The 24,981-nt window shown below is 41.4% G+C and overlaps 1 protein-coding gene across 3 annotated transcripts in view; it reads left to right on the forward strand.

Moving 5' to 3' along the window:
- Positions 1-235: 235 nt before the first annotated feature.
- Spats2l (spermatogenesis associated serine rich 2 like) overlaps positions 236-24,981 on the forward strand; it is a 168,571-nt gene continuing 143,825 nt past the window's right edge. The window contains exons 1-2 of one of the 3 annotated variants that reach the window (XM_090354569.1): positions 236-256; positions 22,158-22,207. The gene's annotated coding sequence lies outside the window, so the exon portion shown is untranslated. Of the gene's footprint in view, positions 257-940; positions 981-1,087; positions 1,296-22,157; positions 22,208-24,981 lie in introns of those variants that run through there. The other 2 variants (XM_090354570.1, XM_090354568.1) reach the window with 2 other exon arrangements.

A 24,981-nucleotide genomic window follows, 5' to 3' on the forward strand; every position in this document is an offset into this window, starting at 1 on the left:
CAACACTTTATTTCAAATTATGAATTCCTGAAGTGCGACGATGGACAGGTTCTGGCGTATACAGCAGTGGCCCACGACAGTTTGGGAGCTGGAGAGGCGTACACCGACTCTGGTTCGGTCTTCCTAAGGAGGTTGACCCCCAGTGAAGCTGCTGAGACACAATTACCGGTCCTGAGAACAAGCTAGGCTTGGACATCACCCTGCAGAAAGAAACTGGGGAGCTGCGTGTCTTTTCACCCCGCTGCCTCCGGAAGAGGTGTGTTTGTTACCTGGTGAATAATGATGGAGAGGCTGCCTTTACTCTCCCTTCCACCACGCTTCCAGGCGGACAACCTGGGTCGATGCCCACAGCGTGCAACCAGAGCTCGGGCTGTGCCCCGGGCTCCCAGCGCCCAGCCCGCGACCCTCAGCCAAGGCACGGCGGGCCGGGCGCAGGGGCGGCCCGGGTCCCCGGGTCGGGTGGAGCCCGCCTCCCGGCCCTCCCGGGCCCGATTTCTAGGGGAGGAGGGGGGTGGTGTATTTCAAAACAAGCTATCTGGGTGGACGTGTTTGAGCGCGGCTGGTTTCCCCCAAAGCTTTACTACCTCCTAGAACCAGAAGCTTCTTGTATTTGCTTGCAGACGGTGCTGGAGGAAAAGCAAAGTTCTTTTTCCTGGGTAGGAAAAGAGGATCCTCTCGCGTCTCCGTGCGGGTTGGACCAACATCTCTTTACGGGGGGAGGGAATAAACCCACACAAAACCAGGGGAGTTTTCGTTGAGGAGAGGAGGTTGGTGTGGGGCAAGCCAGCAAAGTGCTGGAGCTGCATGGGGATCCTTCTAGAAAGTAGGGTGGGAAAGGAGCTAGGGAGGGCGTGGGGTGGGGGGACGGGATCTGTGTCAGAACGTGCGTGTGAGCGGATACAAAACCCGGGAGAGGCGCGAGCTGCGCTGTGTGTGCGAGCGGAGCGAGGGGCGCGGGCTGGCTCGGGTGTGTGCGCCTGGTGAGTGACACCGCGGGGCGGGCGGGAGGGGGCGGACCGCGCGGGGCGGGAAGCCGCGGCGCCGAGCCCGCCGAGTCCGACTCGGGGCACTGAAGGAATCCAACCCGGTGGGGCCGAGCCGGCCGTGGCCTCCGCCGCGAGCGCCTGCAGCGCGGGGCGAGCTCGGGACGGGCGCGCGGCCCAGCAGCGGCTCCTACCCGGCCCGCCCTCCCCGCCGCAGGGGCCGCCCGCCACCGCCGTTCCGCCTTCCCGGCGACCGCGCCCCCGGGCCCCCCAACCCGGCCCCGGACCGGAGCGGCCGCGCTCGGCACCGAGGTAAGCCACGATCCCCCTCGGCCGCTATCCCGGACCCACTCCACGCCTGCCCGCTCGGCCGGGCCGCGGGGCTCGGCGGGGGCCTGTGCGGCCGGGTGGAGACTCGGCCCGGCCCCGCCGCGCGTTCTGCAGCCCCGACGCCCAGCCCCCCGCCGCGGGCTTCCCCGGGCGCTGGGTGTGGCCCGCGCTCTGCTCCGACCGGACGCGGTGGTCGCCGTCCTTCCTTTTCCCCGGGCCCCGCGCGGCCGGGCGGGAGCTGGTTCGGGCTCGGCGCCCATCCGTGCGCCCCGGGCCAGCGTGCGGCCGCCGCGCTCGACGTGGACCCGCCCGCTCCGGAGCGGGCTGGCCCGCGGCGGCTGCGGTCCCCGCTCTGCCCGGCTCCGCGCGGGCGCCCCCTGGCACTGCCGAGCGGCACTGGACCCTCCCCTCCCGCCGCACGCCACCCTCCGGCGGCCCCGCGCGGAGTCGCAGAGCCGCCCGCTGCAGTCCTGGTGTCCTGGACCGGAGTGCGGGTGCGGGCGGGCCGCGGGCTCCCCGTCGAGAGCAGATGCGGGGCCCCGCGCTCCCCTATGCGGGGTCCCTGGTGCCGGATCCCCGCGCGTACGCGTCGGCGCGGTGAGGACCGGCCGGGTGGTGGCTGTGAACACGGGACGCCCTTGGGCGCGGGACGAAGCGGGCCCTGGGCGGGTGGGTCCCCGCGGGTGGGTCCCCGGGGTCGCGGAGCGGGAGACCCAGGGCGGCTTTCCAGACCAGACACAAGTTGATTCCTGCGCTCCGCCCTGGCGCGGGGCCCCGCGGGCCGCGCGCTCCGCAGACGTGGGGTAAAGAGCCCAGACTTCACCCGGACTGGGGTGCGTCTTTCCCCTGCTCCGCGGGGCTTGGTGTGCCTGTGAACGGGGTGAGCCTGTGGGCGCCCCACAGTTCTGGTGTTAGCAGATGCCAAGATGTTGGAGACCCGACACTTTCATTAAAGGTTCTTTCTGTACAGCGTATTGCTTTGAGTGCGTTACAGCCTCTGTAGCCTGAGAACTAGTGAAAACCCTTGAACTTCAAACACGGCTTGTTCCCTTAACATAAAATGTGGGGGGTGTTATGTCTACTTGAGTGTTGAAAAACAATTTTTTAAAAATATTCAACTCAGCCTGCTCTCAAGCCCACAGACTTTTTTATTTTTTTATTTTTTAAGGACTGAATTTTAGAACCTTTTCAGAGAAAGGTATTTTATGCTGTATTTGGAAGCATAGGGGCCGTGACCTGACCTTTTTATAACATGGTTTTATTTTATCTTAAAGGAACAGTTCACTGCTATTCGGATTGATTTTGTTTTCTAGAGATGAAGCAGATGTGCAGTATGACAGGAAGCCAGAAATAGAAAACTATTCAAGTAGTAAAACCAATTATTTTGAAAGATACCCTTCAAGTAAAGTTGCCTTCTAGATAAAAATAATAATAATAATGCTCTATGGGCCTTATGAATTGCTACTTAACCCGAAAGCAATACCTCGTGTAAATGGGAGCCGTCTTAACAAGAAACTGTAGCGTTTGAAAATACGTGTCTGTGTGTTAGGTCCTTAATTGGGGGGGAAAAATCAACTGGGAATGATTTTCTATTTGAATGAGGTAAGTAGTACTGCAGTCTTTGATTAAAGCTTTGGAATAAGCTCAAGCTAGCTTAAAACCTTTTCTGTGGAATAGCAGTGTAAATAATGTCAAGTTCCGTATCTGTAATTTTAAACACATAGCACACACACACACACACACACACACACACACAGGAAACTAACTCCAAAGGATCATTTGCATGACAAATACAGTCACTTTGATGCATAGAATATTTAAGAGATTAGTAAAAACTTGACATCTGGGAAAGGAGTGGAATCATTGGCAAAATATGAAATAATTTCCTAAGAATCAGTTTAGTTAATGTGCTCATTTGGGCCGGCAAGATGATCAGTACTTATTTTGTATTCATTTTGTTTTGGGGAACCCCCTGTAGAAGGTATGCAGTTGTTAAGTTTCTGTGGAGAGATGTGTCTCTCTGCTTGTGAAGCTGCTGCACCATGTCAGCAATGACCAGAGAAACTGAATACCTAGACCACATCTTGGCAGCCTCTGAAGCACTGCCAGTCTGCAGTACCTTCTAGGTCACACGTAGCCATTTGTAAATGGCCTGGAAATGGTAATACTCTCTACCAGAAGTTAAGGCTTAGAAATGTCTCATTTCTAGTCCTATTTTTTTTTTTAAATCAGTTTATCAGTCTACAACCAGGGAAATCGTGCTATCATGAATAGCACAATAGTATTCATTCACGGATCTATGTTAGATGCACATAGATGGGTGTTCTTTGCTTGGTTACCTTTCACAATTTCAATAGAAATCTTCTGAAGTGAGTCAAGGACAAGAACTTTTGGTTATAATTTCAATGAGGCTGCTACCACCTGTCTCACCGTGTGTCAAGACTAGAATGTGTTTTGTGTGCCTCAAACAGGTGCTGCTTAGTCACTGCTCTGTACATTCTGTTTGGTGTTGCTTACCTCTCTTCTGTGGTACTTTTACTGTTACTTGACTGTGATCATTGACTATAATGGCTACTATAATTTCTGTTCTTAGGGCAGTAGTTTTTCATGACAGAGGACATGAGGGCAGACATATGGACTTTAAATGATTGGTTCCATGTATTGATCTCGGAATAGTTGTACATAATTCACCTAAACAGTTCATTCTATTACTGTTCTACCCTAAAGTGTAAGCAAGCAATTAAAATAGGATTTTCATTATACAAACAGTAAAAACCCAGTAAACATAATTATAGAAGAAAAATAAACCTTTTTTTCTTCCCTTCTTTGAAGTAGTCTGCTACAAAGGTGTTATTTCCTTGACACATCAAAATGGCTAATTTAGAGTTGTGATGCTTGTTATGTAAATAGGCCATATGTTGAATTTCTACAGAAGTTTATTTTTTCCTTCATGGTTGTTGTAATAGATAGAATCCCCTAAATATCATAGCTAAGAAAAAAATAACCTGTGAAATTAAATCTTTGCTATGTCTATATAATTTCCATCATTTTCGTTTAGTAACTGCACTTTTATTTTTTAATAAAAAAATTCTTAAATGTGATCTCTTTTTGCTTCATACAGATCTATAGCTATAGTACTGATAGACTCCATTCACATTTATCTACTTGCTTAATAGAATTTTCATGGTGGGTATCCTATTGTCAGGCCAAAGGCCTGACATAGTTTGCATATTCTCTACTGAAGTTGTTCCTTTGCTGATGAAAAGACCTTTCCATTTCTAAATGTGTGTTTTTTAGTTTTCTCTGGATCAACCAGACTGAAGGTACTTATACTGTTTGGCTCAATTTTCTCTCTGGGGACTGTATGAAGTCTTCCTTTGGTATGGGTTTTCCATTTGCTCCCCCACATTTCCTTTTCCATGTTCACTTTCCCTTGGAGCCCAGGCATAACCATCCCTGTTTGCTAATGATCATTATAGACCTCTATATCCTGGTCTTTCGTAATTGAGTTTCTCCTCTGTGTGCACTTCCACCACAACAGCCCTCCCTAAAACACTTCTGCTCCAGTCTCCAGAGATGGTTTGCCAAAACAGCTAATCTGGTGCTAAAGCTACTTCTGTTTCCAATACAGTTAATCCCCAACAAAAGATGGTCTGATTTAGCATTTTTCACCTTTATATTGTTGCAAAAAGTGATACACATTCAGTAGAAGTCAGGCTTTGGGGTTTCCTCTTTTTCTTGGCTAGTAATATATGGTGTGATGGTAGTCTTATTGAGATACGGGGCAGTCCAGCTCCCAGTGAGCCGTGAGTCTAGGAGAGGAAACAGTGGATACTCTATAGTGAACTGTTTTGTCCGTGTTTTTAGGATGGAGTCAATATTACCTGGGAGATTACAAACATTTTATGAAATAGCCTTGGTGTTTGATTATTTGCCCAGCTGCAGGCTAATCTAAGCTATGAAGTTTAGGTTAGGCGCCTGAGAATACACTTTTGACTTAATATTTCCAATTTAACAATGGATTTATTGAGGCCCCACAATACATTGGAGAGTATCTACAGTTCAAATACTTTTCATAGTTCTGCCCAGCCTTCTTGCTATTGGTATAAAGTCTAGGCTATCAACATGGTTTTTATGTACCTAATAGTCGTGCTCAAATTTAACTTAGGAATTTTATTTTATACTTCTTCCCAATATGAACCTTCTGTTCCTACTAGTTGGATCGCACTGCTCTTCTAAGATGACATGCTCATGTTTCTCCCTACCCTTTTGTTTGTACTTTTTCTATTAGAATGGCTTTTCCTTTTTTCTCTGAGCTAATGATATTGTTCAAATGCAGCCCCTGATCGTGTTACTCTCCCTGATTAACTACTTTCTGCTGTTTTGTCTATATCATTCTTTAGGCCTTAGATCTTCATTTACACTGTTGAGTTCTTCCTTTTTGCTCTCCTAACTAGATTGCAAGCTCCTTGAAGCCTCTGATATACCTTCTCTTCTGGGCCCTTGGCCACAATATGCACTTGATAGTATAGTTATAGAATACATAAACTAGAAGTTTGGTTTGTTTGTAAATGATGGGCTTTGATACTCTCCCCATGCTGTACACCAGTGTATTTTGAGAGCCTACCTCACAACCTGACATTGAATCATGACCTCAATAAATATTTGTTAACACCAAAATTAATGTTGACATTGGATAAAAGGTGCCTGCATGTGAAGGAGACATTTGTCAAGGAGTTTTTCTCCTTCTCCTTCTGTGGTTCTAATCAACCTCTCCATTCATCAGCTGCAAGGATTCTGAGGACTTGGCATTTCTGAGTTGAGATGATGATGAAGTTTGGCACTTGTGAGTTAGAGTTAAGAAGGCTGTAGTTATTTTAAGGTGGAGTGATGGGTCCCTGTAGTGAGTGAGAAAGAAAAGGCTCAGGCTTGATGCCAGTATTTTATACATAAAACAATTAGACCAAAGTTATCAGTTATATACATGTGTGGTTAATCAGCCTTGAAATTCCAGAATATATTAGTGCTGCCTAGCCTGTTCATTTAAAGGCATCCTTGTAAATTGAAAAGCAAAATCACCCACCTGAGGGTAAAAGGTAATGATATAGGGAAGTTTGCCACTTCTCTTATGTTGTATACAGAGCAAAATTTAATTCTTCAGACCCAGTGTAAGCCTTTTTTTTTGTACAAGGTACAGTGTCTGCTGAAGATACTCTAGTAGGATAAATAACATAAACATCTCTGAAACAAATGTCTAGAAGAGTTCAGCAGGGAATTCTTCCTTCTGTTTGTGGAGATGCGGTATGGAGTCCTTCCTGGAATGACAGTTAATTTGAGGTGATTGTGTAAAGGATTTGGATCAAATTTCAATAGCTATTATTGGACTCTCAAAATGGGAGAAGGGTGCCTGGGTGATGTGGGAATCAGAGACCTGAATTTTTGGACTTTTGTTTGTATATCAGTTGTCTGTTATACTACTTCTATTGGACTCTCAAAATGGGAGAAGGGTGCCTGGGTGATGTGGGAATCAGAGACCTGAATTTTTGGAGTTTTGTTTGTACATCAGTTGTCTGTTATACTACTTCTACTTCTAAGTTGAAATTCAACAAGAGCTTTCTTGGCCTTGGTGGTCTGCAGTGTTTAGTAATGGAACCTAATGGCTGTAAAGATACCTATAACAATTATGGGTGATGCCAAGTGCTGAACTGACCATGACAAAAAAAAAATCCTGCAAGCACTCTAACCAGTGTTTTCCTGGATAGCACTCAGCTGGCTTAGAATACTCAAAAAGGCTTCTTCCACTGTGGAATGCCACTGAAGACTGACAGCCTTTACAGTAGTGTAGGAAATGATTAGCCCATACCCAATTGTGCTCATAAGTGGTCAGTTCCTTTGTGGGACACAAAATAACTGCCTCAGTAAATGAGTCAACACATCTTTAATTCCCACCCTGTTAGAACCCTCTATTGGTTCTGTAGAAGTACTACCATGGATGTAAAAATAGGACCAGTAGGTATAAATTTTAGTGAGACAAATTTGGGATTAGTGTAAGAAAATTTGACTGTTCATAGATCAGACTATTTTGAGGAGTGGTAACCCTCTCCCTCCATCACTAAATATGTACAAGCACAGTCTGTATCAAGCAGTGTCTCCTTTAATTACACGCACTGCATCATTTCATCGTTAAAACAGTGGTGTGAAGAACACACATTTATCCCCATTTTATTGCCAAACCCAAACTGAAGCTTACCTAGAAATGTTAATAGCTAGTAATTTTAAAAGCAGCTACCAAACCCCAGGACTAACAGAGACTACCCGTGTACTGTGGTGAAAAGAAAAGGTGCAAACGTCCATTGCCCACTTGGATTTTTAAGGTCCCATATTGTCCCAGGCCTCATTTAATGTTAGCATCACTCCCAGAAATTTGAGACCAACTGGAAGCATACCACCACCACCACCACCACCACCATCACCATCACCATCATCATCATCATCATCATCATCATCATCATCATCATCTACTGATGACCTCATTTAGACTTCACAGTGAGTGACCTGGCAATAAAGATGATATATGTCCTTTGAGAAGAGAACACTGAAGCTCAAGGGAGATATAGAACTTGATTATTGAGTCTGAGAAGTTGGTAAGTGGCAGATGACTGTGCATGCTATCGCACTACTACTCTGTGAACAAAAGAAATATGTGCACAGACACTGACCAAAAAGGCTACTTGCTACCAACAACCATTGTGACTCTATAGGTGCTCAGCTTTGCCTGACATGAGGTTCGTATATGAAAGGCTTGTGATGTAGCAAGCCCACAGATTCAGAACTCTGGAAAACTAGTGAAACCAATCCTCTACAATATTGAGGGACAGTTATATTGCATTCACAACTCTAATTAAGGAAAAAAAGTTTAGTTATGGCAATGGTCTGTTTTTCTTATAAATGTTGAGGTCTCCCCCATTCCTTTCCTTTGTCTAGTGTGAGACTTACCTTTCTGGATGCCATCCCTCTTGCTTCTTCAAAGATCTTGTTTGTTTGTTTGTTTGTTTTTGCTAGTCCTGGGCCTTGAAGTGAGGTCCTGAGCACTGTCCTTGGGCTTTTTCAAGGCTATAGCTCTACCACTTGAGCTACAGCCCCACTTCTGCCTTTTTTCAATGTATGTGGTACTGAGGAATTGAACCTGGGTCTTTGTGCATGCTAGGCAAGCACTCTACCACTAGGCCAAACTCCTAGCCCAAAGGTCTTGTTTTGTCATCTCTTTTTCTATAAGGACTTAGGCAACCTTTCTAGTGCATAAATATAGATGTCTTTTCAATACTTATACAAATTAGAAAACTAGACAAAATCCTATTGGCTCCTCTCTTCGTCTGATATGTTTAATCCCATTTTCTTGTCTTAGAAGACAGCTCCTTGAAAGACATTTCCCTACAAGTCTCTCTCTTCCTGCCAACTTCTATGTTTTTCAGGGAACCACATCTGTTGTCCAGGATTCTCTTCTGTTTTTATTTTCTCTGGCTTTTGCAGGTATTGATTACACTCCTTCTATGTTTTCTAAGTCATCTTTGTCTCTTGAATTTTTGTCTTTTACTTGATTCTGCCACAGATTTCTTTGTAGGTTCTCTCTCTCCTTTCAAACCTCAGCATCCCCAAAGGCCACTCTTCTGCTCACTCTACATTTGCCCCAAGACAGCACATTTGTGGTTTGTATCTGTTATCATATCCATACCACTAGTTCTTAACATCTGCAGAATGCTTCTCTGGTATCTGTCTTAGGAACCTTCAACTCAGTGAGTTCAAAGCCCTCCTTTTCCAGCAAAAGTACAGTATTTCTTCATGTTTTCAATTTCAATTAATGAATCCTATTCACAAAATTTAAAATGTAAAGTTTGCTATAGATTCTTTTCTCCCCACTTCTGTATTTTCTTGACTACTGAGTCCTTAGAGATTTTTTTGGTGAACTCTGGAGTAGTCTTTTGTTTTGATTCGGGCCTTCATTCCTTCTCTTGTGGATTTTTATAGCAGCTTATAACTGGTCTCTCTATCTGGCCTTCCTCCAATCCTTTCCCCATATTGCTGTCTTTTTAAATGACAAATCTGATCATGAATGTGCCTCTTAAAGTTCTTCAGCATAGTCGCTGTAGATGAGGGATGAAAATGAAGCCCCCCATCCTGCTACAACAGCTTCATTGTGATCAGGACCCTTCCTTCAGGTGTGTAGCAAAGCGGCCTATCACAGTCCTGGGCCCCATTGTCTAGCCCAGCTCACAGCATACTCACTGAAAAGGCAAGCAGCTGTTTAAAGAAAAAAAAAAGATATTAGAAGAGAGATTACTTGTGCTCTTCTGTACACAGCTGTTGACCTATGGCTAGCTCAAGTGAGGGTTGCTATTGTAAGTGAGAAGATAGGGGAAATAGAATGCAAAATATCCCATCAATATATTTTAATTTTGATTGCAAGTTGAAATAGTAATACCTTAGATATAATAGGTCAAATGAAATACATTATTAAAGTTAAATTCACAGTGTTTCACATAGCTACTAAGACATTTTACATCACCTGTGTGGGTCACATTAAATTTCTGCTGGACCGCATTGTTACAGAACATCTTTGCATGGCCAGGCATCGTGACTATACATGCCAAGCCCATGAGACTTTGGAATGATGATGTCAGCCCTGTAGTAAAGAGAAGCAGCAGTGGTCCAGTCTCTCAGATCCAGAGGTAGAAAGTGCTCGGGGTAAGATTTAGACCCAGACAGACAGATTCTGAACACTATTGCCAGGACCCATACATAAGATGTACACAATGTGGAAAGCACCAATAAAAGACATCTGTCTCTGCAGACACCCTCAGGAGTGGGGAGCAGGAGTTCTTAAGGTATGGCAGAGGGAGGGCTTGAGATATAAAAGAAGTGGAAGAGAAGGGGAAGTAGAATCACGTTCCTTATTCCTGAAAGAATTCTCGAGGTAGGGTGAGATGCTGAAGGCCCGATCTCTGAGATCCCCCATTCTGCCACTGATGTTGTCAGGTAGGTTAAGTCCCAGTCCCCTCACTGGTTGAGACCCAGGATCCTGAGTAAGTTAACAAATCACTCTTGGGCCAATACATACTGCATAAAGTCATTGTGAGTCAAACAAAATTCTGTGACAAAAATGCTAGAAGTAAGGGTTCTACAGAAGTTAGATAAGTCTTAAGACACTCCAAGTAACCATCTCTTGGCCCAGGAGGCCATCAAGGAAGGGTATGTGAGCTAGGGGAAAGACTTGGAAGATTAGATATACAGAGCTTTATGTTCACAATGGAAAAGCCAACCAGTGCTATAAAACCAGGTTTATATTGGATTGGAACAAGGGAGAGAAGCCCTTCTTAGAGGCAATAATGAGAGAAACCAAGACTGGCAAGTGAAAATTTCAACTGTTATGTTAAATGATGGTATGATCCCATTTACATGAAATGCCAACCGAGGAAATCTATAGAGATGGAAAGCAGATTAGTGATGCTTGGGTTTGGGAGTGAAGACAGAGGCGGAATAGGGAGGGTCATGGGGGGATAGAAACGGTCTGTAATTGGATTGCAGTGAGGGCTACAGTGTTATAAAGATACTAAGTCTCTGAATTGTAAACTTCAAACTGATGAATTTCATGGTACCCAAGTGATACCTCAATAAAGCTGTTATCCCTTCCTACCTGCACTGTTCCTTCTGTGGGGGCTGGGTCTCTAGTACAAATCCTCTCTTCTCTTCCTCTTCACAAGAAGACAATTAAGGAGATTAGACTCCTGGGAAGTCTGGTAAACAGTGACTCAGAACTAGTCTGCAGTGTGACTGTTTAGCACAAAGCTTCTTAGAAAAGCCTCCTCCCTTCTTGAGTTCAAGTGATTCTAGTTTGATTTACATAGTGGACATTTGTATTGCATAAAACTTTGTTAAAGGGAAATGATCATACTCCTTTTTAAAAACTTGGGGCCTTGTGTTCTTGCTTGGAGCTCTGTTATATCCACCTACGGGACTCGCCATTGGTTTAACCATGCATTCTACTCAAAGGCATAACAGGCTTGCTCTTGGATATCTAAGTTTTCATTTTGTAGGCTGGCTTCCACTTTGTCTCCCATATTTATCCATTGCTGGCTTTAAAATATTTGTGTGGGAACCCCAAATCGTCTTGTATGAGGGCTTCTCACATTTCTTCCATATATGAGGAAGAAATGTGAAGATATATGACTTCAAGTCTTCTTGGGACAGTAGTGTTGGTCCTGAGGTGCAAAACTCTAAGGCTGAATCATTGTTACTCTCTTGAGACTCCTTCACTACTGGTATCTGCTACTGTGGTAATAGATTCTTTTATGGAATTGAATGGTTTCCCTGCATACTGGTCCTAGTAGTCTATATGTGTACCTGTAACAAGTTAAAAGTTTATTTAGTTCACAGTTTAGGAAGCTCAGAGTTCAAACAGAGTAGCACTGGTCCAGTAAAGGCTCCATGACAGATGGCAGAAGTACATGTGTGAGGAAGAGGTCAGATCTCAAAACATGAAGCTAAAGAAAGAGGCTGGGTGACAGAACTCCTTCCCAGGGTGCATCCTCTCCCCCCCACCCATCTAAAGCACTTTCCAGCAGGTCTCAAACCTTATCATTGCCACAGAAAAGACCATGCTCCCAACCCATGAACCTTTGCCTGGATATTTCCTGGATCCCATTTGTACAATATGTCCAGCTAAGAAGGAGAAAGAAGAGGGCATAGTTCATATTTTCATTATTCAAAAAATCCTTTGTCTTCATGAGAATGCTGGTCTTAGGAGTAAATGAGAGAGGTAACTACCTTTGTGGTTTGATTTCAGAACCCATGTTATTGAAAAGAGTGTTTCAGATATCAATAGTTTCTTGCTTGCTTGCACTCTAATAGGCAGAAAACTCTCCTTTCAAAAACTATTTTCTTTCCTCAGAAAATATGATTTGAAGGAAAAAGATGAGCTTTGTCACTTGAAAGACATGCTTTTGACTCCTATAATTGGCTCACTGTGTGAACTTAAGTTGTTCAATCTTCCTGAACTTCAGGTTTTTTCCCATGCTGAAGTGAAATTAATGGAAACCTACTGGAATCTTTATTGTTGTTGTTGTTAAGATTTTATTTCAACTAAATAAGGAAAAATATAAAGTTCCCAGCACCAGGGCCTTAGATGCAAGTGTTATGGAAGGTGTAACTTAAACTCATTAGGTGTTTCTTATTGAATAGTTTTGTAGATCCTTATCTGAGATTAATAAAGAAAAGAAGAAATCCAGACCAGGGAGCCTAACCTTTCCTTGTTTTTTTTAAAAAAGGACCAAAAAGATGGGCCTTTACCTTTTACTTAAATCCAGCCCTGACTAGTGGTTTGCATTTATGGAAATTCTCATCTGGGATTTAGGTACAGCATGAAGTTATGGGGAGAAAAGGTCTGTTTACATCCACTAGCAGAATAACATAACAATAAGCAAAGCAGGGTTTTTGAATTTCTGAGTACTCAGGTGCAGTACTGTCAAAATAAACTTTTGTTTCTTTTCTTTGCTGATAAATTACAAATAAAGGAATTCACTAAAATAGTCTGAAAAGGAAGCTTCATATACAAATGAGACACCAGAGACAGATTTTTATTTTTATTTTTTACACTCACTTTGTTGGAAACAATTTTTCCTCAACTGTGGGTGTTGGGGAAATTCTTTTGTTGAAGCCTTTGTTGCTACAAGAAGGGAAAAGCTTTAGTATACTAAATAAAGATGATTTTGATTAGAGGCAATATTGTTCTCAGTGTTGGCTGACTTCTCATGCACTGCCGTGATTGCCAGCCAGCATCTACCTGGTATTGTGAGGAGCAGTGAAATAGTCTAATCTGACATGCTGCCTGCCACTTCTGATGGACAGCTCTTTATTACAGGAATGTGGGCAGGCCTGTCCTCATTAAAAGAAAAAGTAGAAGATATTATCGGCTACTAAGACTGCTAATGACCTGTCCTAGCAGGCCTTCGTTCTTTCTTCTTTATATTCCCTGTGAAATCAGAGTGGCAGATGTACTCAGTACACACACCCAGCTTCTGCCTTCCTAGACTCTTGACACGATTGATGAGCTCTGTGTACCATAGCCCCTATAAAATGTCATCTCAAACTTGGGTGCACTCAAGGAGAAAATATAAATCTGCTGCCTCAAAGACTAAAAATAAAAGTCTTTAAAAATGATATTTAGTATTAGCTTGTGGCATTAAATATGTAAACTCATTTATTGTTCTGATAGTTCTTGAGCAAGAACTGTTTTAGCTGCTGTAGATGGTATCAACTAAGGTTTCCATGGCAACACTAATTTATACTTTCTAAACTTTTGTAAAATTTCATCTTCTGGATTCTGCTGGACTGCATTTAAATTTACAGGGTTTTATATTTTCATTATTAAGGCAAAGCATGTTCAGCTATTACTTACAGAAATGTTCTAGGAAACACTTTTGTGTAAGTTACTAAGAAGGACTTAGGAGCATGGAATAGGAGCAGGGATAATAGACACTATGGCGTAATGCCCCACCAATGCAGGAATCCTTTCCACAGTAGCTCAGTTGCCATTTGAACACAATCAGGTCAGAGGAGTTTGCAATTTAATGAAGTCAAGTGAGCCTAATGACAGTTGTCTGCAGTGCTCCTAGATCTTCGGAGTCTTAGACTTGATCTTGTCTTACTGATGATTGCACCGAGATCAAACACATAGGACAAAGGACATTTCTAAGCCTTCTTCATCCTAGGGTACTGAAATCTGCCTCTCTACAACGTCCCTGTGGACTTCCACTCACCTTTCACCATGCCATGGAATAAGTAGGTGTCTTCATGTGGAATATTTGGTTACAGTCTCTTACTTGAAGTCTTTTCCTTTTAGGGTTATATGGTCTCATTATTTTTCACTCTGCTAATACTCCTCTGGGGTGTTCCACCCTCTTAAAAGACAGCACTTTGAATTCAAGACCCAGCCCCCTGGACAGTAAGCATAAGGCTATTATTGACTCCTTTAATCATATACCTGCTCTTATTAATTAGTCAAATATGATAATGTCCTCCATTATAAATCAAAGGCAATGCATTATTTATATATAATTTTATATACAATGTCAAATAAAACTTCTTTCTTAATGCCTGGTGGAGAGCTACGTCTCCCTCATTTTCTGCATTAGCTAGAAGACTTCACATTCACTCTTGTTAATTTTTTTTTTTGGTTAAATTATTTTTCATTGTCATCAAGATACTTTTGATATCTAACTTTTAAAATTCAGTCTTAGTGAGAAGTGTATTTGTGTGGTTGCCAGAGTGCGTGCGTGCGTGCGTGCGTGCGTGTGTGTGTGTGTGTGTGTGTGTGTGTGTGTGTGTGTATTAAACTAGCCTCATAGTAGACACAGGGAATTATTCCTGAACAATTGCATAGTAATGAATAGCTTTTGTTTTGCTTTGTTTTGGAGTAAGAGGGAAAAATATGAAGTTTTTTTTTTGTTTGTTTGTTTGTTTTTGTAGGTCAGGGGGCTTGAACTTTGGGCCTGGGTGCTATCCCTGAGTTCTTCAACTACAGGCTATCACCCTACCCTTGGGCCTGGGCATTGTCCCTGAGCTCTTCAGCTCGAGGCTACTGTCCTACTCCTGAGCCACAGCCCCCTTTCCCTTTTCTAGTGATTAATTAGAAATAAGAGTCTCATGTTCTTTAGTGCCAGGGCTGGCTTTGAACCCAGATCCTCAGATCTGTCTCCTGAGTAGCTAGGATTACAGGCATGAGCTACCATGACCAGCTTAAAGTTTTTTTAATGTTTACTAACGTACTAGGTTATATATTTGTTTTTTGGGTGGGAGGCTGCATTGAAGTTTGAACTCACTTCCTAGGCAGAATAGGCAGAAGTCCTTTACCATTTAAAACCACGTCACCCGGACCTTTTGTGGTTTGTGTATTTATTTACTTTTTCAGATGTGGCCTCTGGACCAGCTGCAGACTCTGATCCTCTTGTACCTAGGATCATAGGCACATGCCAGCATACCTGGTTCATTGGTTAAGTTGGGATCTCACTAATTTTTAGCTTGAGATGGCATTGAACCACTGTCCTCACACTCAGCATCCCAAATAACTAGGATTACAGGTGTGAGCTAGTGTCCCAACATTATAGACTCCATTTTTAGGATACATGTCTCATTTAAACCCCTTTGAGCTAACTCTGTTGCTCCATTTTTCTGATGAGAAGTCTCTGAGGGCATATAAATAGTTTGCCCAAGGTCGCAGAGATAATAGTGGTAAGGATGGTATTCAGTCAGCTGTGTGATTTCAAAGCTTAAGCCTTTTCTATCCTGGCATGCATTCATGCTTATCTTTTGGAGGTTGGCAGCATGAATAGTTATCATTGTGCTTTCTACAAAATGTCACTGGGTGCCACGTAAAAGATAGGACACTTGGCTGGAACTCCTGGCTGACTCAGTATAGTTTCTCTTGTGTGCGTATGTTCTTATATGCTTTGGAAGCAAGTCTCATTAAAAGAAGGCATTAACTGAAGGAAATGAAGCATTGATATGATTACTTGCTGGAAGGAAGCTTCAGGCAAGAAAACATCTATTTTAGTCAATAATACAAGAACTCTTCTTTGTTTTTGTTGTATGGACTAGGCTTTCGCTGTGTGGATTTAGCTCCTAGAAATTATAGTGTTTCCCATCCATCAGGTTAGGAATTACGCACTGAGAGCACTCAAATTGATACAATCAAAAGTAACTGTAGGCTAAGCACAGCAGCTCATGCCACTCAGGAGGCTGAGATCTGAGGATCAGGGTTCAAAGCCAGCCCGGACACAAAAGGACCTGAGACTATTATCCCCAATTAACCTCTAGAAAATGGGAAGTGGGTCTTGGTTCAAGGATAGGATGGTAGCCTTGAGCTGAAGAGCCAAGTTCAAACCCTATGACCCACACGAAAAAAGAAAAAGTAACTGTACTTTTCTATAAGGTATGAAAAGGAAGGAAAAAAACCAACAACAAATGCTTTGCGTTTAGCCATAAAGTGATATAGTAGGATGGTACTGTAACCATTACTGTAGGAGTAAGTATAGATAGAAGGGAGACATAAAGTGTGCTGGGATAAACCCCCAAAGAACTATTTGGTGAACTGACAAGTTGTCTTCAAAAACTCAGTCTTTCAGAACATTTATCTTGGCAGCTCTTAAATCTGATTTTATGGCATAGAGTGTGGCAGCCAATTTTATAGAAAAACCGCATAATTAATATGAAGAAGTACAGGTATTGCCAGTCAATACCTCACACAGCTTCTTAGAACAAAGGGACAATTGAAGTCATCGTTTAATCCCGACTTGTCAATTTGTAAGTTTCAATCCCTAGTAAAAATGATTTTAAAAACCTTAGCAGCAATATTTCATCTGGAAGAGGTGCTTTGTTGCAGAGTTTATAGCCAATTAATGTTTAGTCAGGAAAGCTATCTTTGATTTTTGAATTCTTAAATTAATATAGCCCTTGAGCTTGCACATTTTTATCTTAGGAATGGTCTGTTTCTTTCCGTCATCTCTGTTCTTGCAAGAGAGAAACAGTGGCTTCAAAGCCTAATTGAAAGGTGTTCAGTCTTGAAAGAATGTCATCACCAACTTGGACTGTTGCTAGTATTCTCTCTCACGGCGTGTAGAAGGCCCAACAAGTCAGATTTGAGTTCATTTTACAATTTGTGAGTAGTTAGAACTGGACACAGATAATGGGATCTGCAGATTGGATTCAGGACATGGACCTGTCACTCTCCAGCTGTCTAACTAAGAAGCCTGAGGCTTCCTCAGCCTCCAGTGGTAATGACTCTACCTTAGTCCCAGATCACTTAGACGATCAAACATGCTGAACAAATCACTTAATTAATTCACAAGTTCTTTTACAAGTTGTTTCTTGATTATTAATGAATGACTCTAGGTCAATTACTTTGAGCAAAGGTCTATTTATCATATAAAGTAAGTATTTTTAAATGAAAAAATGGGTAATTTTGCAATTTTTAAAAATTAAACTGTACACTCCTGAAGTTAACCTCATCAGACTTTGCTCTGTCTCTTTGCTTATACTTTAAACAATAATGGGAGAGGCTCTTTCTTTGCCGTAGATACCTTTTTTGCCTTGCTTTTGATTTCTCTAGACTTGACTGCTTAGTTCTAAGGCATAATTCTCTGAGAATGGAAGCAGGAAGAGCTAAGGAGAAAGTCTGGTGTCAGCAGGTGGTACCTTTTTCTTCTTTGTTGGTTATGAGGCCTGAACTCAGGGCCTGGGTGCTGTCCCTGAACTCTTGCTTAAGGCTGGCTCTCTACTACTTTGAGCCACAGTTCCACTTCCAGGAGGTGTGGTACCTTTGAACACAATAAACACTTCTATAAAAGTAGGCATTTGGATCTATTGTATTTTTCTAAGATAAAAGAAAAACTTACTTTGTGTGTATTCTAACTTTCAATAGAAAAAGATTCAAAGCAAATGATGAAAGGATGAATAATCTAGTGAAGTCATAGCATAGAAAATTGTAGTAGCCTGCGTAAGTAGTTGTGTGGCTAGATTAGAGAATGAAAGAGAATATGAAGTAAGTGACATTGGGTGATATCCATTCAGGCTTTTCTGAAATCTCGCATGGGTCCTACCTTTGGCTAAGTTAGGTAGGCAAGGGCTCAGAAACGATACTTCTCCTGCCTTTTCTCAGCAACTATGGGGTCACCTCTCTGGCTTTTATGCCTAACAGATTTCTGTGGTGCTCACATCTTTTCTGAAATCCTTTAGGAGAATATGATTTGTTTATTGGCAACCCTTAGTTCATTGGGCTATACGAGAGGATACTTGGGAAGTATCTCTATAGAGTTCCCTAGGGGTGGGAGATAGTGAGTCAAGAGCCAGATGTTTCAGATAAGAGCCACTGTCACCACCATTTTTGAATGTTTTTCAGTATTATTTCTCTTTCTATACAGAACATTATTCTGAATTTCTTTCCTTTGCTCTGGTACAAAGTAGTTACTTCACTCGTTCTTTTTCAACTAATTTCAGTGTCTGCTCTCCACTAGGCACAGTAAAAGTAACAAGAACTCATGTTGAAAAGGAGTCAGTTTTTAAAATCAGTCCTACCTGAGGTAGAAAGTAAGATGTGCCTCCAAAGCTGAGAAAAGGGAGAGGTTAAGTTTGTAATGATTTCCTTTTTCTGTTGTACTTTCTACTATAAATGTTCTACATAAAAATCTATACCAATATTCATTTATGTGGCAAATCCCATTATAATGAAAATCCTTTTTTATCTGTGATGCAGGCATATACCCATAGTATACAATTGTGATATAGCAGAAGATTTTGAACAGTCCCTTGGAAGAAGCTAAAGGGGAAATTGACCTATATAAAGCTTTTCATGGTTTTGATATGTTTTCATTTTCACATGTCAACAAATACCTGACTTGATATTAAAGCCAGTTAAATCAATATTTCTAGCTGTAGTCAAGGTAGACCAACACATATCCAAGAGCACATATCCCCAAAAGCTATGTTTTGTAGATAGTTTATCATAAGTCTAACTGATTGGGCTACCTCTGGCAAATAGGATAAAGATATTAACATTCTACTATTTAAAAGAAGCTGAAGAATCTCCCATTCTTGTTCCTTACTCTTCCTTTAAGCAATCGCATCATGTTCACCTGCATGAGAAGGAATAACAATGTGCAGAAGGTCTTGATTGCTATGTTGCTGTGGTTTATTTTATGGATCTGCCTTAATCTTCTCCAACTCCCACCCCAACTAGACAATTTCTGGTCAGCTATAAGTGGTCCCGAGGGTCCTGGATGGTAGAAATATGATACTTGTAATGGAAAGGAGAAAAGGAGATTGTTCCTCAATTCTCTTTTCCTAAATATTGTTAATTATTGAATGATTTCTGAAAGTTATGTATTTCTCACTCCTGAAGCAACAGTTTATAAATACTAACAAGTTGATATACTGTTTGTTATGAGGAGGCCTAATTTATTTTCCATGGGCTTAAGGCCTGAATGTTATTTTCATTTTAAAGATACAGAAGTGTGAGACTTTAAGCAGTTGACTAACTTTGTAAAGAGCATCAAAATACAGAAAAGGGACAAGCCAGGATTTAAACCTAAATTTGTCAGTTCTAAAGCTTTCACTTTCTACTATACTTTTTTTTCCATAATATATCAAGAGATTGAAGAAAAATATCAAACTGTTAAATAACACATATTTATTATATAGAAAGTTTAGAAAGCAAACTGTTCAAAAGGAATGAAATACCCATATTTTTTCACATCAGAGATAAACACTACTAAATTTTCATTTTTTTTGTCTAGCTGAAGAAAGCTATAACTTACAAGTAACACATATGATAAGTATATCAAATGTATATATTGCATATGTCCCAAATGAGTACTATATCTCATATAGTTATCTTTGAAGCCTATTCATGTACCCCAGCAATGCTATCATTGCATAGAACCCTTTTGCTAGTCCTTTCAGAGACAATTTTGGCATGAAATTCTATATAAACTTAGTTCATAATCAGGCCATTTTGTAGAAGTAAACCAAATATAGTGTATTTGTTACCTACATATCTATAAAAATGGTACACTGCTATATGCTTGATGATTCTGTACCTCAAGTCATATACTGCAGCTCTTAATATCCTATAAAAAACACTACTCTGTCTCTCTGTAAGAATCATAAACATATCGCACTGCCTTCAAATATAATAGAGAATAAAATTTACCAAAACACTGCGTCTTCCTATGTCAAATATTGATGGATATTTTGGAGTATGTTTAAAAGCCTTTATTAAAAATGAAATCTATAAATGTTTAATATATTATTTGACAACTCATTTATTACATTGTCAACACAACAAGGTTTGCCTTTTGTGGTGCATGAAGAAAATCAGAAAATTGCTTTTGTCAAAAGTTGGAAAAGCATATTTTGAAATCAATTCCTTTTTAATGGAAATATTACATTCCCTGAATTATTTCCCTTCAAGGAATTTTTATGGAAATAAATGTGTCTAAATGTGATGAACTAGTCTTTAAAGTCAGTCTGTCTTGTACAGAAGTTCATGTTTCCCAAAGAAGGAGGCTTGCATCACGCACACACACACACACACACACACAAAGATTTATCCAAATGGTCAACAAAGCCAAATTCTTATTCCTTCAGTTTGCTACAGCACTATCATTTTTAGAAAGACAAACTGACTTCTACTTCTAATTAAGTTATCGAACTGCTTGACCAATTTCAACCTTATTTTTCATAGATCTTTTTTTTTTTTTGGGTTATGAGACTTGAACTCTGGGCCTGGGTGCTGTTCCTGAGCTCTTCAGTTCAAGGCTACTGCCCTACCTCTTGAGCCACAGTGCCACTTCTGGTTTTCTAGTGGTTAATTGGAGATAAGAATCTTACAGACTTTAGTGCCTGGGCTGGCTTTGAACCTTGATCCTCAGATCTCAGCCCCCTGAGTAGCTAAGATTATAGGCATGAGTCACTACACCCAGCTTCATAGATATTTTTATGCAGCCAGTCAGTTTACCATGGTATACTCCCACATCCCATGGGGTCTTGCTGGAGCTCTAGATTCTTGCTTGATCTAGGATTCTGCAGGGCCATTCCCAGGGCTTGAGATGGGGCCAATGGAGTTTGTGCATGTGTCCTCTGGGCTGCATTTTCCCCTTCTCTTCTGATTGCCGGGGTGTCTTATGGTAAAAATTCATCATACTCACAGGTCATATCTTGTGCTTGACACTATCCTGTCACTGTGGTCATGTTTGTTAGGTAAATAAAAGGTAAAAAATTGGATTGTTGAGAGGAAAAGTTAATCTGACTAAAAAAGTTAATCTGAAATCAGAGTTGTAGATTAGAATCTTGGGGCTTCTAAGCCTCTAGGTCAATTCTAATTTAAATATGAAACTTAAAGATAATCTGGTTCAAGTGGAGAAGCTTAGGTGTAACTGGTCCCAGGCACAGCATGGTACTCCTGAGGCTGTCATATTCTTTAGAGGACCTTCCTCACTACTGGTTCATGGAGGTCAACTGTCAGTTAGATTTTTGACCAGAACATTTGAATACCTTCAGAGCACTCAGCGGAGCTTTAGAAATGAAACAGTGTAGGTAATGGTTGAGTGGGTGTGTGAATGAGTGCTTGGGTTGATTTACAACCTTGGCACATCTCTAAACATAAATGGTTACTGGCTGAGTGGTGAATTCTGTGAGATTATAGTTTTCTTGTAGGCTTTCTCTGAGAGAGGAGAAGATGATGGTGATGGTGGTGGTGGTGGTGGTGGTGGTGGTGGTGGTGGTGGTGATAGTGGTGGCCTGCAGTTAGGCAGATAAGTAGATATTAGTCCTGGCTGAAGATACTGGTTTTCACCACTGGAATTTCAGTCCTACTACATCCCTGATTTTCGTGAATCAGTCCGGTTATTTGACCTTTCTGTGTCATGTTTACTGATACCTGCCAAATGCCAGGGTTACCAGTGTGGCCTTGGGAACCTCTGGAATTAGCCTGTGAAAGAGAGTGACCTGGGGCAATGTCAGACATTTTATAAAATAGCAATGAATGTACAACATTTTTTATCAGGTGTCTTGCATGCATATCAACAACTTTTTGAGGTATTTTTGCTATTCCTATTCTATAGTTGAATAAATAGAGACAGGGAGATGTTACCTACCTCCCCAGCTCTTCAGTGGGTAAGGATCAGTTCCTTTTCTCCCAGGCTGTAGAGCCTGTGCTTGGGTGTGAGTCTGAAAGGAAATAGATAGTGTGGTTGCTGAAGTGATCTTCCTAACCTTCCCAATTTCTGTTCTTCCTAGGACATTGCAGAAGCCAGGCTGCTTTTAGGAATATCTCTGTGGATTCCCAGGTAAGTTGAGTTTGTACTCCCCTTCTGCCATGGTCTGTCTCCTGCAGCTGGCCTGAAGGATCCTCTCACCCCCTTCAGCCTTGGGTGGTCCAAGCTACATTTCATGGTCTCAGAAAGGAAGTTCTTATTTATCGTGTATGGTATAGGCCCTCTGGAGGGGCCCATGAAGAGTACGGGTTTTAACATCCCTTTTCCCACCTAGATCCACATTTTGGTGGCTTTAAGTTTGTAGCTATGTACACATAAAATACTTTGGAGTACCAAAAAAAGCAAATAAAGCAAAAAGATAATCCTGTGATTTCAAGAAGAATCATGGCCAATAGTGGTAGGCTGTGGAGCCTGACTGCCTGGTTTTCTTTCTTACAATGGTAGCCATTTTGCCCTTGTCAGTGTAGTGGGAGAGTGTGCCTCAGTGATTCTCTTAAGTCTGGCTTAACTGTTGCCATGCAATGCATGGCGCGAGAACAGGAGGACACAGATCTTAGAGCCAGGCTGGCTTTGTTCCCAGCTTCTTCTGCTTAATAATTATGTGGTCTTCACACTTCACTTCTTTGAGGTTCAGTTTCCTCCTCTCTGCTACGTGGATAGCAGAGTTCTTAGGCTATCTCAAGTTCATATATGCAAAGGAAACTTACAAGATTACTTCAAATAAAATTGTCACTATTACCATTACCAATTATTGGCATTCAGGTAGATTTGTCAAAAGTCTTAATTTCAAATTCATGTGATCTTTGAAATATTTTCCCCTTGTAGTTCTATATTAACTTGTGAAAAGATCATCTTGGTCTAGATCCTGTCAAATAATCATAAATTCCAAATTGAAGCAGTCGAAATTAACGAGGCCTTAGTGCCTCCTGGGTATTTCCATTAATGTTTAAACTTGATTTTCCCCCCATAAACCTGAAACTTTAGTAATGAGATGACTGTAATGTTTTTAGATGAGCCATTAACATTGGTGGGTACTGGTTGTATTCCATGCATGGAAGAGAATATTTAACTGTCTTCTGAGTCACCATGAAAACACTTCAGTGTTGTTGAGAGTTATTATGGAAACAATCGGTCAATTTTTCTCTCAGTCTCTGTGTCTCTATGCACAGGCTGTGCGTGCATGCGTGTGTGTGTGTGTGTGTGTGTGTGTGTGTGTGTGTGTGTGCGCGCGCACACTGTGCATACGAGTTTAAATTTTCTTTTGGCTAGGCAACTGAAGAGTAAGTATGTAAATTCTGGCAGTCTTCTCCCCTTCAAGACAAGCAAGGACAGAATGAATTCCTTAGAACATATACCAAATAATCAGAAACTCTGATTATTCTGCTGGAAGCCAACTGCTTAATGGAAAGAGGTACCAATTGCAAACAATTCTGATCATATTTTTTTGTCAGGAGAATGAGATTCCTCCAGCTAACTGTCACTAATCATGTTAGAGGTGGAAAGCAGGAATTCTTTGGCCTGCAAAGATTATTCTAATCACATGTTGGAATACTAGTTTTACTGGCTGTTTACCCCAGAATGGTGACATTAGGCATCCCTTCTGTAACTGGTCTTGCCAGTTGGTAGTAGTCGAAAACATATGCCACATGAGCACACTTAAGGAATTTTCTAATTACAGCTCAAGGCTTTGCTTTTATCTTTTTATGCTTGTACTGCAGACATCACTGATTGAAATGGTTTCTCCCTCTACATACTCCTATTGCCAGCAGTTACAAAAAACAAAACAAAACAAAACAAGGAAGATGGCAAATGAAAGCCACAATAACTGAAGAGATGTCCGAATTCAATTAGGAAGAGGTCTGTCCCATGTGAACACACAAGCCCTATAAATCCATTTTAATTGTGAGCTGTGATACTTCTCTGGTCATATTTATTTTGGAAGCAAGTGCCAAAGCTGAATTTAGACCAGAACTCCACATCTTTGAGCCCTAATGACTAATTTGGGTGCTCACTGAATCCCTAAATTCATTTCTTAATTAGTTTTCACAGAATTAGAGGGTTGCTTGGTTACACTCATTTTCACAAATTTCTTATAAATCAAAATAAACGTACATAGTTTTTTTTCCTCTATGGTTCAAATATTTTGCCCTCAACTTAACTATTCATGTTTTCAAAATAGCAATCATGATGTCAATAACAATACGAATATAAATGAACATTTTCCAAGGGAGTATGGTGAACAAACAGTTTCAGGGGGACATGGTTTTGAATTATGGTTTGGCTCCTCACAGCTGTGAGAACTGCTAAGTTACTTTCCCTCTCTGTACCTTGGATAATGGGAGGAATGATAGTATGGATCACATACAGCAGGTTGGATTGAGTATGTAGGATGTAGTATATGTGAGTTGCTATGTGGAAGGTCCCACTTAGCAGTAATGGATGCTAGTTATTGTCTGTTAGCAGTGAAATAATGGGCAGATTTTGCTAGTGCCACAATAGTACCATCTAAGTTTGTCCCATTCTTGTATTCCATGTGGAGAACAGATAGTGACAAGAACATTCAAGACTCCAAATTTGGAATGAATTCATTATTTGTACTTGTTATGCTCTTTAGCATTTTCTGTGTTACAGTCTTGATCAGTGTTAAATTGAAACCTTTTGATGAAAAATTGCTTTACAATTTGAAAGAACATTATATTATTTCAGTATTCACTATATTGGCCCTCACTGAAAGGAAAAATATGATTACAATATATAAAAATATGTGTGTGCATAGGGAGGGGGGAGAGATTTAGATAATCAGTTTCAAAAATGCATTGGAATTTTCAAAAGAAAATTTCAGAGAA

This window comes from Megascapheus bottae, chromosome 21 (assembly GCF_031878675.1).
Source record: "Megascapheus bottae isolate mThoBot1 chromosome 21, mThoBot2.hap1, whole genome shotgun sequence".
In the NCBI taxonomy this organism is placed as follows: domain Eukaryota; kingdom Metazoa; phylum Chordata; class Mammalia; order Rodentia; family Geomyidae; genus Megascapheus; species Megascapheus bottae.